General features: G+C 36.6%; 1 protein-coding gene across 22 annotated transcripts in view; it reads right to left on the reverse strand.

Annotated features, from left to right (window-relative positions):
* MBNL1 (muscleblind like splicing regulator 1) overlaps nucleotides 1-17,498 on the reverse strand; it is a 279,557-nt gene that overhangs the window by 113,194 nt on the left and 148,865 nt on the right. The window lies entirely within an intron of this gene.

The raw sequence follows: 17,498 nt of genomic DNA on the forward strand, positions 1-17,498 counted from the left end.
CAATGAAGAATACTGAAACCCATCTTTGTCTTTAATTGGGCAGCGAGCCTAACTCTCCAGACTAAGTGTGGCTAGCTTCAGCTTTTCTGGCTTTAACCTAATATAAGTTAGCACAAGAAACCAGAAAACTTCAGAGAGAAAATACAGTTATGGTGAAGGCATCTACCCTCTGTCAGAATTTAGCCACAAGCTATAAGAAATGTAGCCATTTGGTGGCATTTAGCAAGAAGAAATTTAGGTGCCCATGTGGCACTGCTTGAGGTGCTGCATTCCAGTCTATTTACTCTCGATTATTTTTAAAATCAAAAGTTCCCAAAGAAGGAAGACGACAATTCTTTACCCAATCTCTAGACAATTATCTTCTCTCCAGAATTCCTTGAGTGGTGGCATTATACATTGTACCCACATAAGCTTGATTCACTCTTTGGCTAACAGCAAGATTTAAATTTATCTGTCTTCAATGCTAACACTAAATTAACACAAAAGTTATTCAGAAGTTCTAAAAAAAAAACAAAAAACACCACATTCTGACATCTTTTGGGTGAGGAAAACAAAGTAATCTCCTAGGCTTTTATATAAGATAGATCATAACAGATGATTTCTATGACCTTGGCTCTACTAAGTGATACACCAGGGAGGTCAGAACTCAATTATTCAAGTCAAAATATATATATTTATATTTATATTTTCTGACTGTTCAAGCTATCTACTGCAGCTACAATCATTATTTCTTGCTGATGTTAACAACAGTGCAATTAGAAACACACAAGTGTGGGTCATTTTAAGACTTTACTTTCAAAACGACATCAAATAACAGAAGTTATATTTGTAGCTGACCACATGAGCTGCTTCTTATTCATCAAGTCTTACTACTGGGCATACTCTCTTTCATTTAATTCCTTGAACTTGGCTTTATCTGGAAAGAAACCTATTAATAAGCACTGACTCTAGGTCATGTTTAGATCAACACAGGTGACATTGCAGTGAGCAACCCACCTTCTCCTGAAACTAAACAACGCATTTTTACCAATCCTTAACTAATACTAAGTCAGTCAACTATAAACTGGTGACCTAAAAGTGAAAAGCTGTAATTGTGCATTACAAATTCCTGAGTCATTTTGTCCTTGCAACCTTTTGCTTTAAATAAACCTGAATGCTAGCTAAAGAAAATCTACAAGCAACTCAGTATGACTTAGTGTTTCCAAACCAGGAAAAGGAAGGACTTTCAGTGTTCGAGATAACGTTTGTTTTCTGTAGTTTGGAAAATAAACATTTCCTATGTAGTTAAGCAGTTAAGCCCAGGGACTCTGTGTGTGTGTGTGTGTGTGTGTGTGTGTGTGTGTGTGTGTGTGGAAAGTGCCTGTGTTTGTGTGGATAAGGATAGAGAGGAGAGACAAAGAGAGAAAGAAGAGAGAGGGAAAGGAAGAGAAAGAGATTTTTTTTTAGTACTATTTAGTGCTCATGTAACACCAAATTTTGTGCTGGAGTTAGAATTTATCTCAGCAAGTCTGCGCACATGAACCATGAAAAAATTACAATTTGGCAGTCAAATCAACAGGAAATGCTTACCTGATTATACAGATTACATTTCTCTATTAATTGGATGATACGGAATGATATATTACATACAGTTGCATAAAATAATAGCAGTCTTGGGTCTCTAAATTGGTTTGTTATCCTTATTTCAATATACATAAGCCATTTTCTGCATTTAAATAATAATGTCATTTTCTTCTTGATCGAAGAATACGTAGACTTTGCCCTGCTATCATGCTTACATAACACTAGAGATATCTACTTGATTTTAATACATTTTATGGAATTTATTGTTTCCCGGAGTTACTAAGCAATGGCCAAGAGAAGTAATCCTTTTGTATTTGTCAAGTGGGGATACGTATGTAACTTATCAAATGACAGTTTAAGTTGTCAAGGTATGAGTAAGAGCTTCTACGGCAACCATCCATCTTCCCATGTGTTGGTTAAAATGCATCCTACAAGCCTCTGTTTCATGTCTGGGTACAAGATTATAAATTAAAAGGACAAATACCACCTCCATGTCAGGTATATGGCTTCATCCTCATTGCACAACTTTGAGGGCAGGCTTATTGCTGTTCCCATATGACAGAGGAGAACATTCAGAGAGATTGGAAAATGCTTCCAGCAAAACCTGTTCCACAAATGCCTCTAAAACCTTGGGTAGAAACTAGGGACTAATGGGATTACATATACATATACGTGTGGACACACACACACTTGTGAGGTTTACTTTCTTCTTTTCTGTTATAGGGATTGTGATATATACATTTAAGATACACAGAGAGTTACAAGTAACATTTTTGAGGACTTACAGAAATAATTCTTAAAATATTTGGAGACTGTGACTCCTTCAGTTGTCAGATAAGAAAATGCGAAGGGAAAATTATTTCAAACCAAATAGCATACATATTTTGAAATATCCAGAATGCCTGAAAATAGTAGGATGTTAGTTTGTTTTAAAAGAAATACATTTTCTTCACGCACATTTGACACTGCTGGCTGACCTCAGCCAAGTCAACGAGGTTAAAGAGTAAACATCATTCTTTTATTTTTACAGGGTTCTCTTAAGGCCGAACAGAAAAGTCCCCCGTTTTTATTTTTGTTTGTCATTAATACAAACTTTATATTGTAAAATTACATGCGACCAGTATTATTCCTATTTTAGGCCTGGTTTCACTCCTAAATTAGCTCGTATCTGTCTCTTAGCACTAGCACTTCCAGTTCTACATTCCTGTTTAAAATATTTCTTCCCCCTCTCTCCACCTTTTTTTTCCCTTCCAGAAATGACTAATCTTCCTGTTATTCTACTCTGTCAGTTTTTCCCCTGGTATTCTTTTCATGTTGCGTAACGTTTACTTTTCAACAACTCCTTTTAGAATTTTACTACTGTATCCTTGATGCTAGCCTTCCGTTTTCAACAGATTAAAACAGTCAATATTTATCTATTAGCAAACTTTTTTGTCGACTTTTGTGCTATTCAGATTAAGCTATCTCTTCAGCCCAAAAATGCAACTATTCTCTCAACTGACATAATACAAATGTCCATGTGTTGGTCTTCAAAGTTAAATTCAGTCTAATCCTCTATTACCACACACCACAATTAAAAGGGCTTAGCTTTTTGTCTCCTTTCAAAGTTCCTAATAAGTGCTAGCAAAGCAACATAACGCCACTTCTTTAAAAAATAAATTTCTAAAAAAAAAATAAATTAAAATAAAAAATTAAAAATAAATTTCTCTTGCTTTCCAGCATTTCCCCATGACATCATAAAACATGTGAGCATAGACTTAATAGGCAGAATGTAAAGGTCTTCACCTTTCTGATTTTCATTTCCAAAAAAATTATTTTAATTATATGCCAAGGATCTGACCTCTACCCTAACCCTAAATCATCAATAACAGCTATAGAGCTATACTATCTGAAGATGAGTAGAGTTCCTTTTTTTTTTTTTTTAAGATTTTATTTATTTATTCATGAGAACACAGAGAGACAGAGAGAGGCAGAGACACAGGCAGAGGGAGAAGCAGGCTCCATGCAAGGAGCCCAGCGTGGGACTCGATCCCGGGACTCCATGATCACACCCTGGGCTGAAGGCGGTGCTCAAGTGATGAGCCACCCGGGGATTCCCCATGAATAGAGTTTCAATCCTAGAGAAAACATCTGAGATTTAGAATTATGATGACTATTTAAATATATCTAAAATTTACAATGTAATATTGTATGCCTAACAAAATGTTAATCACAACCTCAGATTTACGTAGTTCATTTTTTTTTTTTTTGGCAAATTCAATATTATATTCATTATCTCATAGTCATAGAATCCCTCTGGTCCTATTTACACTGGCTAGCCATCCAAGAAGATGTTCACAAGGCTTTAGAAATTGTACGTTTTCTAAAATCCAAAAACACCTTTAAACATCCTGACAAAACACACTTGAATTATAGGAGATAAAGACATCCCTACAATGTCACTCTCACTTCCTGAAAATAAAAGTCAAATGAAGTTCCAATATTTGCTTAAGTTAAAATAGCAAAAGATCTTACCATTTACTTTTAGTCTTGGGGGGAATCCCCATTATTAATTAATAATCCCCATTATTGCCTCTTCTTACTTTTTCAAATAACAAAAATTAAACTTCCTTGTTTGTCACATACAATGCTCTACATGGACACATCCTACTTTTCTTTGGGTCAGCACAAACAACCTCACTTTCAAACTTCTTTCCTGTCTCTATTTCAGACTCTAGGGCCAGGGACTCTAAAGCCAGCTAAAACATTCTTGGTTAATATTTATGATATAGGACATCAAATATTATAGTAACCAAAACCGGATTCACATACACATTTTGGAAAATCACATCACATCAGAAGTAGAAAACAAATCCAATCTATATATTCTATAAGAAAGGCAGGGCTCATGGCCACATCCCCAGGGACTAGCACAGTGTTTACCACCCCCCCCAAAAAAAATGACGCTCGATAAATATCTTCTAAGTGGATAAACTCAACCATATAGGGGTATATTACGGTAAACTAAAAAGGAAAGACAAGATACTTCCTGGAACTGTGGGAAATAATATTCTCAAAATGCATTAATCAAAATGAGGATTAGGAGAAATAATTCAAAGAATATCCCCAAGGGAAATTTGTATCAAAATTTGTTAGAATACTTTGAATGTATCTGTAACTATATTTAGGTCTTATATTAAGAAAAAAGTTAATGTCTGAATCTGAAATTGATAAATACAATAAAACTCCTGCATTTTTCTCTAATATAAACCATATCGTGGAGGTACCAGTCATTAAGAAAAAGTTCTTTGTTAGAAAAATTACACATAGTGAATGCAGCAGGTATGATATAATTAAAACTCACCATTCGGCAATCTCTTAAAAAACCATGAATCTAAGAACTGATCAAAAATGAGGGGAAGCCACTGGTCCAAGCCTGATGAAGAACCGGCCTAAGCTGACCTGAACTCACTGATAGATTTCAGCACCATTAAAAATGGGAACACCAGAAATTATGCCCCTTTGGTGTGATGCAAGCGAAAAGTACACAGCACCATCGAGAAGTATTCTCACCAAATAATAATAAATTAATTACAACTGAACTCAATTCTAGCTTTAATTTCTAGTCTACAGAAAATGAGGGTGATGGAACAACAAGGTAAACAACATTATAGGGAAACAACTAGCTAAATTTGGAACCTCAAACCTTCTTCATGACAATGATTGAATTTTTCAACAAATAAAAGCATGGGGAGAAAAAAAGGAGCAGAAATTATCATAGACTAAAAGGATCTTAAAAGATGTAACATCCAAATAGAATGTGTAAATCCTGTTTAGATGCTCATCTGGTCACTCCACCAATTAAAGAGATCTCACAGTGACAATAGGGAAAAATTGAACATAAAGTGAGTACTAAGTAATATAATGCAATTATTGTCAATTTTGATAGATTTGGAAATAGGGTTATATTTGAAACAAGTTCTAATCTGTTATAGATATATACTAAAGAATTTATAGATATACTAATAGGATGTCTGGCATCCTTTTTAAAATACATCAGGAATAAAAGGTATATATGGGAGGTAATGAACGAAACAAGATGGGTAAAATGTTGTCTGATGCATAATATGGATACAGGCATACAAAATGCTGATTCATACATATGCCAAAAATACCGTTATATTTTCTCTAATTTTGTGTATGCTTGAAAATTGCCATAATAATTTGTAAAAAGCTTAAAAAAAAACACCACAAACAGAAAGCAAAAGAGAATGAGTTACTGTCTGGAAGAATAATCAAAGTTTGTTATATTTCTGACCCACAGTCACAAAGCCCAGTTGACCAGCTAGACTTGGCTTCTTATACTCTGATCTGGCTGACCTAATTCAATTCTTTTATGTCCGAACATAAATATCTGTATCTATGACAGAAAAATGATAGATTTAACCTACTTCAAAAAATCATATACATATATAGAAAAATTATAAACTTAAAATATCTAAAAATATAGATATTATTAAAATGCTTTCTTATTCACCTTCATGTCACATGTATCTGTGTTACCTCTTCAATCAAGTAATAAGGTCTTTAATGAGCAAAGTCTGTGTCATATTCTTTCGACCAACAACCGTTCACCATACATTTCTAATGGGTCTACTACGTATCAAGTATTCCACTAAATAGTAAGAACACAAAGGTGGTAAGTCACAAGTCATGCACCCAAATCCAGAGAGGGAGGGAGATATATACATAATGATGATCCATGTGTCAAAAACAATGATAAAGATATGAATGGGGCATATCACAGACACAAAGAGGACAGTAACATGGCCAGGGCTAGGGTGAGGAGAGGCTTCCTAGTAGAAGTAATATCGACTGTAAATCTAAATATGAAATGGCTTACAAAATTATTTCAGGGAAGGAAGGAAAGTTCTATGCACAAAAAAAGGACAGAAAACATTAGACTGAAAGAGCAAAAGAGCTTTCTCTTCTGCAACAGGGCAGTATCACTAACATCCCACGTTATAGGCACTGGGCTTCAATCGGTGTGACCCACTGGACCAACAAAATGCTAAGTACCTAGGAGGAGATCAATAAACATCTATTAATTAGGGTATGAAGAGACAAATGGAGGTACTATCTGAGTGCTCACTGTGCTCCAGGTATTTTGCTAATATCCCGAGACAAATGTATTTCTTATTCAACCTCACATCAAGCCCAAGGTAGGTCCCTTTATCATACCTGGCTTACAGATTGGGACACCGGGGCACAGAAGGGCCACGTAACTTGCTCAGTCAGTCCGTTAGCAAGTGGTGTATTAAGCGATGTTTTGAATGTTTCAAACAATGTGGAAAGAAAATACCTGGAAATAAAATTCTACCTGGGTATCCTACGTGGTCAATGGATTTAAAAAAGAAGAGATGACACTATAAACAGTGAGGGCTGCTAAGTGTCTAAGTGGCTGTCTGGAAGAGGGAGGGACCTTGAGTTGGCGCATTTGTCAAATTTCCACGAGGTAACGACTCCCTCCGTGGCCAAGTTCAAGCTGCAAACATGACATCATCTTAGGTGAGCCAGCTCCATCTCACCACTGGCCTGCAACAACCGATTCAGTAAAGAGTTAAATTAACAGGCTGATTATATGATCAAGAGGATTACAAGCATACAAAAAGGTCCGATGGCCAGCTCTGTCTACAGGGCTCTGTACACAAGTAACAGCCGATTCATGTTTGAAGTTAATGAACTTCTAAGGAGTTTAATATAAAGTATGAAAGGCAATGAGGATGAACAAGTAATTCACAGAGATTCCTCAAGGAAACATACATTTTCTATGAATGAAGAACTGACATTTTTTTTAAAGTGTTTTTTTCTATGTGATTAATGAACTGTGATTACTAAGTGACTTCCTACTAAACCACCCCTCCCTCAGGTAACACATAAGAGGATTTATTTCCAACTAGAAAAGTTAAAAATGAAAACAAAAAAGTTAAAAATGAAAACAAAAAAGTTAAAAATGAAAAACGAAGGCAATTATTTGATTTGGGTCTTCAAAAGACATAGCAACCAAAAAAAGTAAGATTACTTTTGCATACCCTGTGTTTTACAAGCTTCCCGCCGTATAAAAAGTGTTGAATGATACTGATCATAAGGAGAGAGGAAAAAAGTCAATCATGGAACTAGATTTATATACATGGAGTCTTATTGATAGTTAAAGAATGTACAGATATATGTATACAAGAGAGAGTTGAAATGATTAATATTAGTGTGTTTACACCAGTGCTTTAAAAACTTCCTTCAGGTTACTCATGTAACAATGGTATTGAATGAATAAGCATAGTTAGATGAATTTTAAGTGTGGACAAAAGGGAGTTAAAATTATTAATGCTGATATGTATTGATCCTATCTCCTTACAAAATCCCTTTATCACTGAACAATGGTGTCCAATAGATAAGTACATCTATTAAAAATAGATATTTTTTAACAATACATAAAATCTATTTTTCACATAGAATGCAAATATAATGTTGAAGAGAAGCAACCGATGATTAGTAAAGCAAAAAAAAAAAAAAAAAAAAAAAAAAAAAAAGGTTAAATTAAATACAAATTTCCTGAGAGGTCTGGCAACCTCAAACCAGATGTCTGCATTTGGGGCATGTGGGCAGCGCGCTGCTGACCCGTGACTGAATCTGGTTCTCAAGACCCTGCAGCCTATCTGCAATTTAACAGAATCCTCACTTAAAGAGATGCCATAGAAAAAAAATGCAATTCATTAGCACCTCGTTATGCTATTTAACACACATGCAAAACAAATGCAAGAGATGCTTCTGAGCCTTGTTAGAGTCTCTATATGTTTTCTGATGTGCTTGTCTCAATAGTAAGCCCCAGACATCTTTTACTGGGTCAATTTAACTATTGATTTTTACTCATAATGCTTATCAACAGCAGAAAGATATCACTTTTTTAGTCTAGCGCCTTAGGGGAGAAAAATTCACAGAATAAATGATTAAAAATGAAAAAAAAATCAACAACACAGTTGCCTAGCATATAAAATATCTCGAACCAATTTTGTTACTTAACTAAACTGACAATTTTTTCAGCCCAGTTATCAGACTGAGGTGAAATTATAGGTGTATATTTTTATCTTTGTGATATCACAATTAGTTGAGAAGTGAAAATTCAACTTAAATAATTCTAGTGTTCTACCTACAATGCTGGTTTCATTTCCTTGAATGAAGGAGGCCTTTCAAAGAGGTGACTGTGTCAACTTTTAATGAAATGTATGGTCTAATTTATAACTGAAACACCTATAATTAGTTTAATTTTAATTTTTTTTTTTTTTGGTAAGGTGTGGAGGTGGGGTAAGGATGGTTATGGCATGGATCTGGAGCTAAGGTTTCAACCGGCACTCCACATTTTGTCCTATTTTAATAATAGTAAAGCAAACTAGTATTTATTGGAAGGTTACATGTGTCAGCCCTATGGGCAGACAGTAGAGATTCACAGATGACCCAGGCCCAGTCTCTGCTTTTAAAAAGCTCCCAGACAGGGAGCATGGAGATTCAAACTGACTACAATGGTCTGTCCTAGGACGAGAGTAGAGTTCTAACACGTCTATTGACACTGCATTTTCATGCAGGAAAATAACCTTACAAGTAATGTACGTGTTTTCATGTTTCTATACAATTGCAATATCACCTAACTAATTAGAATCCTATCTAAACACAAGAGTGAATAGTTTTGGGGTTAGAGATTAAGAGAATCATTAAAACTGTTCTGTCCAGACTTAAAAAACAAAAACAAAAACAACAAAAAACTCAAGAGAAAATATTACTCTCTCTTCCACTTTAGTCTGAAAGTGGATCTGAATACACATTCTCTTGACATTCACATGTCCCTGCATGCTCTACAAACAGGAAGCGTGGCCGGATATAGAGGTATGTGGAGTCACTGATACTAAACTCCTTAAAAATTTCATGATGAAGAACGGCACACCAGGCTCAATTTGCTCTCTCCTGAACATTTTAGTTATTTTCCAAACCTGCAAGATTAGAAAATTAGGCTAGCCTCCTAATTATCAGCAAACAAAATAAATGTAGTACAGAGAGCTCTTCTCTAAACTCCTCTCTTTGGAGCACTGTGTGCAAAGGCTCACTGCTCAGAACAATTAAGTACTGCTTCATGCCAAGGGGAGATACTCCACACACGGCCCCTATCTCCTTAAGATCATTATCAAGGCCTTACCTTTTTCGGAAAACACACTCTGTTTGCAGAAAAGCATGCCAAATCTAAAATAATGGATCAGCAGAACTTATTCTCTAAGCAGGTGACATGTACGAATTGTGAAGCTCCTTGAAGAGGGGCCCATAAGTCTCAAGGAGTAATATATCTTAATGTTCAAGTGGTGATTGTAGCATTTGTTACCAGCTACATAATTACTACACTCTAACCCATAATGAGCCTGAAGTGCTAAATTTTTAATCCCTCCTGATGACCCTCTTCAAAGTGGATAAATATAGGTCTCTTCTCAAATACTTAATTGCGAGGACTACCGGTATCCACACATAATCTGGATCATTTTTGACCCTCTCGAACTTTTTATCTTTTTTTTTTAAAAACAGCTTCTATCAAATAGCTCCTAAAATAATTACTAGAGGGGAAAAAGCAGTGAGCAGGTTAACAAGGGGCAGGGCCTAGGCATTTATATTTTTCGGAAGCCTAGATTCTCTTTTCTGTTTCAGGTTGAAGATTTACAATACTGGAACGTTTTCACGCTTGGAAGACAAAACTTTATTATTTTTTCTTCTGAAAGTAAAGTGCGGAGAAATTTAAGGGCAACACAGATACATGGACCTCTCTATAAATAGCACGTACCTTTGCTACTATTATTTCTACAATAAAATAATAATTATAGTTGCTATAGTTGCAGTCTGGTTCCCAGAATGTTCCTCTCATAATAAATACCAACACTGGTCAAGGTTCTTCTTGATATTCTCAGTAGTTCATTAAAAAGGGGGGGGGCGGAGAAGAAGAAAGAAAGAAAAAACAAAACACTAATAATGCTGCTATCCTGGTAATATCACTTCTCCTCCCTATGCAACTTTTGGAGGGTATTATTCTACATAAGCTTGATACTTTCTTAACAAAGCACTTTTACTAACAGAGAGCTAATATTGTTACAAAAATAACTGTTTTGTGCCACTGCACCCACTAGTGACCATTCCCCATTAGAGCCATGGGCTGTATACACACCCATGTATCAGGAAGCCTGGCCAGGTCCCTATGTACAAGATAACATGCAGAACATGGCTTAAGTGCAAAAAAAGGCCCGTTCTAGAAATTTACACCAAGAGAACATAAACAACCCATTAGAGTGTCAGAGCAATTTAACTGCTTGAGTCCTACAATAAATGAGGGACTCCTTCGAGAAATAGTTTATAGTTACATGTTGCTAGCCAATAAATGTCCCATTCCATGAAAAAATTCTCCAACACTGAATTCATAAAAGCACGTAGGTTCAGCATTGGGACTCTTTGACTTTGACTCAGCTCATCATCTCAGGGCTGTGAGTTCAAGCCCCACATCCAGCTGCCCGCTCAGCTGGGGGTCTGCTTGAGTTTCTGATTCTCTCTCTCCCTCTGCCCCTCCTCCCCCTGCAAAATATTTTTTCAAAAAAAGCACATGATTATTGGTCATGGTCAGGAAAAAACTTGGCTTTCAATTCAACAAACACTTAATAGATGCCAAAGATATTCAAAACACCATACATACAGAGGTGATTAATGTAAGCTTCCCATTCTTAGGGAGCTTAAACGCTAATGGGGGGCGGGGGAAGAAACATTAACAAATGAATGTAAGATGTGATTTACTCTGTGACAGAATGCTCGGGAGAAGTAGACAAGAAAACGTAATCATAAAAAAATAAGAAAACGTAATCATTTCATAGAGTATGTCTCATCTGACAGTCGTATAATAAGGACCTTTTATGAATAAGAGCACAGAGAGAACTAAATCCATCTGTCACCTGCAACTGCAGGTTGGCTAAAGATGTAAGCGTTTAGCAAACAAACAAAAAGCATCTGTAAGAATCAACTGGGTATGGAGAATTTAAAATATAGGCTATAAATATAGGGTATTGTATATCTTATTACAATCTTAAACTGTGTCCTATATATCCTTTTATTAGTCTTATAACAAACTCAGGTATATGCACACATACTTTTTTGGGGAGAGCCTGCTATTAAACCATAAACCCTTAATGCCACCAGTAATCAAGGCATCAAAAGAGTCAAGGAAGTAATTCACCTTAATAGCAGTGAACAGCAGTGACTTGACCTTAATAGCAGTTCTCATCAACCAGGTGTATCAGTAATGCCATTTTCATGAAATGAAGACAAGATATTCCAGTTTTTGCTGGGACCTATTGACTAGTCACATTTAAAGAGTCCTGATGATCTTAGGATCCTTAGGACTGTAATTGGGCCCTAACCTCACCGGCGGCTCCTTGGTTTCCTAAGCAGTAAAACAAATGGATTGTAGGACACTGTTTCTCAAGACTCTTCTAACTGCAATCCCAAGAATCTATGGATCACTGGAGTTCAATATTAAAAGTGATACAGGAAAAAAAAAAAAACTTTTTTCATGGAAAAACCTAGCACCTGAGGTTTTTAATTCTTAACTATTTTTATAAAGCTTCACTTGTCGTGGAATCTTGACTACTGAGCGATTGCCTTGACAGTTACTCTGGTAGAAACCTTAAGCGGAATCACAGCTAAAATCCCAGTTTTCTTTCAAGTTACTTCAAAAAATACTAGAAACCCTTCCAACAGTACAAATAAAAATGAGACTCGTAGGTTATATTCCAAATTTTCAATATTAACCTCATACTGAAAAATAAGAATCAAGGGTACTTTACCAGCCAGGATATTACAATCTAAAAGCTGACTGCAATCTGTGAATGACTGCTGAGTGTCTTTTATTTTTTAATGTGTATTGATTTTATTTCTATTCTTCAATTGACATAAGAGCTAGTCATGGTTTAGGAACAAGATTTGCAGCCTATCCTTTCAAAGACCTATGTATGCAGTCATGAGAAGCCCCACGGTTGGAATCCGTCAAGCTCACACTGAGCACTGTCCCTGGGTGAAGAGCTGTGGCAGGACAATGTGTCTTTTCAAGCCACCCAGCATAAAATCTGTAAACCCACAAATGATTTTCCATCGATCAAGTCCTATTTTCATTCAAATCCAGTTCGCAACCACGTGACGGACTTGTGGTCACTTTATGAACATAAAACATTTTACTTTTAAGATTATGATAATGCAGCGTTATTTATGCTACTAGAATTAAAAAAAAAAAACAGTTCAAGAAACAGGATGGCCAACAATCTGCCATGATGGTAGAGTTAAAACTCATCATGGTGTTGCACAATTTCTTGTTGGGTTTCGAGACCATATTCAAGAAATAACTGGAAACGCATGAAGCAGTATCCTTTTAAGGAGCTTTGTCATAAGAGAAACACATTTTAGTGATCAAATCACTTTCAGAATGCTTGTAACTTGAGATTTCATTTTTCTTCCAACAGTGACCTGTTTTTCTCTAGAACAGTTACTCAGAAAAATATTTTCAGCTAGTCATAAGAATGACTTCCTTAGAAGCCCTTTCCTTTGTACTATTAAGCAGTCTGGAAAATTGCTTGCTTGACTCATTCATGCTGTCAAAATATACTACAGGCTAAAGCTCACCATCCATTTTCCACTTCCTAGAACAACACATGCGATATATGTATGAAGTTCTAAAGGAACAACAGCATTTGGAGTCTTAGAACCCCTCTCATGTGTTGATAGTTTATAAAACCATATCCACACAGGCTATGTGTTTGGTATGTCTGAAGACGACCACTTAGGCAGGAAAAGTCTGCCACCTTTAAATCCATTATACTTAAAAGGTAAGGGGTCAAGTGAACCGAAGAAGGTCTCTAAGTTTTAATAGACTATCATCACTGCTAACTTTGGTGGCACAAGCAAGAATCCATTAGAAATTCAAAGAGGACGTACTAGAGTTATTTGGAGATTATTTGGAGTTATTCAGAGATACTAAGAAATAAGATAGGTAAGGAAATACAGAATTCTGTACAAAAAAAAAAGGTTATGAAATCAAACAGATCATTACTGGAACTCCACATCTGTTGACACACATTATAGAACTGAAAAGTCACACTTATTCTTTTACCAACAGGCTACGATCATTAATAGAAAAGAGATCGCAAAATGAGAGACATACAACACACAGAAACCTAATTATCATCAACACACATCAAATAGCATTTTTTTTTTACGGTAACAGAGATCATAGGGAATGTCATTTAGAGAGAAAAATTATTTTTGAATCAGTAATCCAACGAAGACACTACTGAAATGAAGTGACGTCACCTTCTAACTCTGAATAAGAGATTACTAGGTAGGTAAGGAGGTTATTTTGTTTTCCTAAATCATGTTTGAAAACTTATCTACAGTGCTCATCAGAAAGCAAAGCCAGCTCTGTGTGAGAGTCTGGAGCTTATGAAGATTTCCAGATGGTTTTATCCTTAGGAGAAAAATACATCTTCTATATAGATTGAGAAGTCATGACAAAAATACTATGTTCCCTGAACCTCTCAGCAATGTTAAAAGAGCGATTGTTAACCAGGAGCAATATAGCTGTTTAAAAATATATCTGGCTGTGTTTCTTGGTTTAGAGATTCCAACTGAGTGAGTCTAGCTGGTAGGGCAAGTGGAGGTGGGGAGGAGTGGGGCAGGGGGGAATACACCTTTCCAAGTCTTTTCTACTATGTGCTGGACGCCTGGAGAAGTAGCCGAGATGACGTTTGGCACACAGTGGGCATGCCATGTAAGCTGTCGACTCACTTGGAATTAAGTGCATCCTACTTAGGATCACTAGGCAAGGGGAAGGTTTGGGTCTAGCAGATATTTGCAGCCTAAGTGGTCCAATTGGCACCTTCTCTTATAGACTCTCTACGTTCGATGCTGAGCTTTTCATATTTCTATGGTTAATTCTGAACCGGGAGGTCTTTTGAGGCCAGGATTTTAAAAGGCATTTCAAAAAGCCAGGCTATAATTGTCTATGTTCCCCTATTCTTCAAAAATTGTACACTAGCCAAATAAACCAGAGGTGACCAAAGGTTGTAGATCAAAAAGGCCTGCAAGGTATTATTAACATAGGAAGGCAGTGGTCCTCCAATCGTTCTGAAGCAAATATATTTTAAAAAGTAAGCAAACTTAAACGTTGAGGTCATAGTATGACTAGGAAGGATTAATAAGGATTGCCTTTATTAACATAAAGTCACTTTCATTATCGGTATCTCAATATTGTTTCCCAACTTAATATTTCTGTAAAAGAAAAAGAGGGAGAGAGAGAGAATGCACAAGTGCATGCTCTTCGACTGTTGATAGTATCTGTAGAGACTTGTCCGCTGGAAAATGTTTCTTTAACTTTGGTTTGGCTCCTACCTTGGAGCTGATGGGAAATAAAAACTTTTCCATGGATTAGAGCCAACGGAGCTGCTAAAACAAAAGGTAACATTCATCAGAGAACCATGGTACCATGATCTCATTCTGGGGGTTAATTTTTTTTTTTTTTTACATTAAGTGTGGACTGTCTAAAGTTTAGAAAAGTCAAACAATCTATGTTAAAGAAACTAAATCTTGGCCTTATCTTACGTGTTGTTATTTAGATGGGGAAAAAAAAAACTTTTTAAACTACATAACATGGAACAAAACAACAGTAAATATGAAGAACTCATTGGATTTTTACGTATTTTGCTTATCTCTGCAATCCCCCTAAAATGTGAGTGCCCCAGACACATGTACATCCTGCTCATTATTTCTACTTACAACTAGTAATATGTAGTTTCAACATGAAATCATTCTCAGAGAAGTGAATTTTTATCAGTAAAACATGAGCATCTGAAAGTGCTACCTCCCTTGATTTTTAAGAGAAAAATCCCAGGTTTTACACGTCTGTTCACTCAGTATCAACTGACCACTTAATTCCAGGAAGCCCTTCTTGCACAATTTTTGGCATCTTCTGAAAACCTGAAGGCAAATTTTACTTCCCCTGCCCTCAGCGGTCCTCCTCTACTTTCTCCCCATTGTTTCACACGTTAAAAGCCTAAATAGATTGCTTAATTTATTGGCGTATAGCTGTTCATAATATGTTTTTAAAATCGTTTATCCATTGGAAGAAAGACAGTCTCTTCAATAAATGGTGCTGGGAAAATTGGACATCCACATGCAGAAGAATGAAACTAGACCACTCTCTTTCACCATACACAAAGATAAACTCAAAATGGATGAAAGATCTAAATGTGAGACAAGATTCCATCAAAATCCTAGAGAAGAACACAGGCAACACCCTTTTTGAACTCGGCCATAGTAACTTCTTGCAAGATACATCCACGAAGGCAAAAGAAACAAAAGCAAAAATGAACTATTGGGACTTCATCAAGATAAGAAGCTTTTGCACAGCAAAGGATACAGTCAACAAAACTCAAAGACAACCTACAGAATGGGAGAATATATTTGCAAATGACATATCAGATAAAGGGCTAGTTTCCAAGATCTATAAAGAACTTATTAAACTCAACACCAAAGAAACAAACAATCCAATCATGAAATGGGCAAAAGACATGAACAGAAATCTCACAGAGGAAGACATAGACATGGCCAACATGCATATGAGAAAATGCTCTGCATCACTTGCCATCAGGGAAATACAAATGAAAACCACAATGAGATCCCACCTCACACCAGTGAGAATGGGGAAAATTAACAAGGCAGGAAACAACAAATGTTGGAGAGGATGCGGAGAAAAGGGAACCCTCTTACACTGTTGGTGGGAATGTGAACTGGTGCAGCCACTCTGGAAAACTGTGTGGAGGTTCCTCAAACAGTTAAAAATAGACCTGCCCTACGACCCAGCAATTGCACTGTTGGGGATTTACCCCAAAGATACAAATGCAATGAAACGCCGGGACACCTGCACCCCGATGTTTCTAGCAGCAATGGCCACGATAGCCAAACTGTGGAAGGAGCCTCGGTGTCCAACGAAAGATGAATGGATAAAGAAGATGTGGTTTATGTATACAATGGAATATTACTCAGCCATTAGAAATGACAAATACCTACCATTTGCTTCAACGTGGATGGAACTGGAGGGTATTATGCTGAGTGAAGTAAGCCAGTCGGAGAAGGACAAACATTATATGTTCTCATTCATTTGGGGAATATAAATAATAGTGAAAGGGAATATAAGGGAAGGGGGAAGAAATGTGTGGGAAATATCAGAAAGGGAGACAGAACATAAAGACTGCTAACTCTGGGAAACGAACTAGGGGTGGTAGAAGGGGAGGAGGGCGGGGGGTGGGAGTGAATGGGTGACGGGCACTGGGTGTTATTCTGTATGTTAGTAAATTGAACACCAATAAAAAAATAAATTAAAAAAAAAAAAAAGCCTAAATAGCCAACTCAATTAAACAGACTGTAAGCATCTCCTTTGAACATGTATTTGACCCTTTCTCAACAAGTAATACAGCCAACTCACTGCCACGTACTGAATCGATGCACAGCAGAATAGAAGGGGGCAATAATCGATATCCTTAACAAGGTGGCAGTGGCATGGCTCAGTAAACCCAACAGTAAAAGCACAGCTCATATTCTGAATTAGAACGTAGCAAAATATTCACACAACTGCAAAGGAAAACCTGAAGCTAGCCGTGGGAAACCACGAGGCCGTACTATTCCTGGAGAACCAGTCGAATCAGGAAGCTGGGTTTTTTTTCCCCTCCTTGCTGCAAAAAGTATATACTCTCCTATGTCTAACCAAAGTCAAAAGTCTCAAGCCTGTGAAATTAGGCAGCACCTTTACATACCTTGGAGCAAAAGAAACCATTTGGGCTAGA

The sequence above is a fragment of the Canis aureus genome, chromosome 22, assembly GCF_053574225.1.
Source record: "Canis aureus isolate CA01 chromosome 22, VMU_Caureus_v.1.0, whole genome shotgun sequence".
NCBI classification, from domain to species: Eukaryota; Metazoa; Chordata; class Mammalia; order Carnivora; family Canidae; genus Canis; species Canis aureus.